Source organism: Centruroides sculpturatus, unplaced genomic scaffold (genome assembly GCF_000671375.1).
Source record: "Centruroides sculpturatus isolate CEXI.00-Female unplaced genomic scaffold, Cexi_2.0 scaffold49, whole genome shotgun sequence".
Taxonomy (NCBI): Eukaryota; Metazoa; Arthropoda; class Arachnida; order Scorpiones; family Buthidae; genus Centruroides; species Centruroides sculpturatus.
Genome location: NW_019384317.1, coordinates 152530 through 154578, shown reverse-complemented (window position 1 = coordinate 154578; position 2049 = coordinate 152530). Strand labels below are relative to the sequence as shown.

At 27.5% G+C, this 2049-nt stretch overlaps 1 protein-coding gene across 1 annotated transcript in view; it reads right to left on the bottom strand.

The window, feature by feature from the left end:
- LOC111623842 (exportin-T-like) overlaps nucleotides 1-916 on the bottom strand; it is a 64340-nt gene extending 63424 nt beyond the window's left edge. Inside the window, exon 1 of the mRNA XM_023366563.1 lies at nucleotides 809-916. The gene's annotated coding sequence lies outside the window, so the exon portion shown is untranslated. The remainder of the gene's footprint in view (nucleotides 1-808) is intronic.
- Nucleotides 917-2049: the final 1133 nt, after the last annotated feature.

The following is a 2049-nucleotide window of genomic DNA, read 5'->3' as shown; positions in this document are numbered from 1 at the left end:
TGTTATGAATGCATGTCTCTTTAATCCGACAAATTAAGTTCGGTAGACTATCAATACAGCTTTCAGGTTAGACACTTCTTTTATTGTTTTCACATATGCATTTCAGGCTTATATAAATGCTAAGCCCCTCTTCAGTGCAATAATATGGTTCTGTCTTCTAAAAACTCTTCCCAATGTTGTACGTTATACACCGTGGTTTCAGAAGACAGAACCATATTATTGCACTGAAGAGGGGCTTAGCATTTATATAAGCCTGAAATGCATATGTTAAAACAATAAAAGAAGTGTCTAACCTGAAAGCTGTATTGATAGTCTACCGAACTTAATTTGTCGGATTAAAGAGACATGCATTCATAAAATAATTTATTCTGTTAAAGCAAGTTACTTTACATAAAACTAGAAAAATTCACCAATTTAATAAATATTTAAAAAATTAATACTTGAGAATATTTAACATTTTTAAAACTTGTAAAATAAATTTTATAACATTTTTATTTATAATATTAATAAGAAATTATTAATATAATCTGTATTATTCACATGCAAAAGGGTTACTAATTATAGGAGTTATCTAATCTATAAATTAAAAAACAAAGTAAAATGTAGGTAGAATATTATGGAAAACATTATCATTTTAATAATGTGGTTTGAATTGAATTGAAAATAAAAATTGTCAACAGTAAATAAATGAATAAAGTAATTTATATGCATAACAAACATTCAAGGTTGTGTATATATTAAAAAATATAAGTTATTAAAGATTTTAAACGAGTATTTAACCTTACATTTATTCGAATTAAGTACTTACATTTCCAATAATATATCCTTGCATAAAAAATATAAAATAATAAACATTTTTTCCAATCTTCTAATCACGTTGCTACCATGGCCACGTTTCTTCGGATATCGACATTTTGAGAAACAAAATTGTCAAAACAAATATTTCAAAATATTCAAAATTAATATATATATTTTTAAATGTTATAATAATATTACTAGAGTTATTCAAATAAATAATTTATATATTAAAAATTTTATACTTTAATTTAAAAGTTTTTTTTAAAAAATTATTAGAAACATATTTAATACGTTTTACGTTTCTTTAAATATTTTTTTTCTATCTGTATTAAATAATAAATAAAATAAAAATGTTTCGTTTAATAATATAATTGATTGATTTTTTTAATTAATAAAGGAGCAATGACAAGATTTTCTTCGATTACTGGTAGCGGGTTTACTCCTAACGAACGGGCTGGCCACGTGGAGTTTTTAGGGTTTATCTAACTATGGGCCAGTTTCCATAGAAGTCTTCCTAGTAGGCATCTATTAACAAAATGCCCACAATGGGGCGGCCGATTGGTGGGGGACTGGGTCTGACATATCCGGACGGACCGAAAAATTCCTGAAGATTTTTCGACCCGTCCGGATTCGATCCCGGGTCCCCCAGAACGGTAATTTTAAAAGGTGGTATTATAATGATAAAGTATGCAGAATTAAGGAAATAGTTAATGTTTTACGTCATTGATAATATATTGGATGCCCATAAATTAAGTAACGCGGATGTAATCGTTACAATGCGTTACAAGCTGGTTGGAGTGTCTGCAAAAACCTTTACTTAATTAATGCAAGGGCCTCGCCCCACGGATAACGCAACGATGCATTTTTGTTTCCGAAATGTTACATAGCAAACATAACGTACCATTTATGTCATCGCTTCGTACATTATACCTAATGGTTTATTTGAAAACTTCATTAAATTATATTTAATGAAGTTTGCAAATAAATCATTAGCATTCAGATTACTCACAATGAGTTTTTTTATAGTTTCGCTTTTTTACGAATAAAATATTCTATTGAATACAGGAAGAAATATTGTTTAGGTATATTATTAAAACTTTTTTTTTTAAATAATAATAAGCAGCTGTTTAATATCAACATTATAAATCCAACGAGAACAAAAACTTCTGTTACATAACATGTAGCTTATATATATAGAAACCTATCTACGCGATTTCATAAAGATATAGTCCACATATTTTTCAATATGTA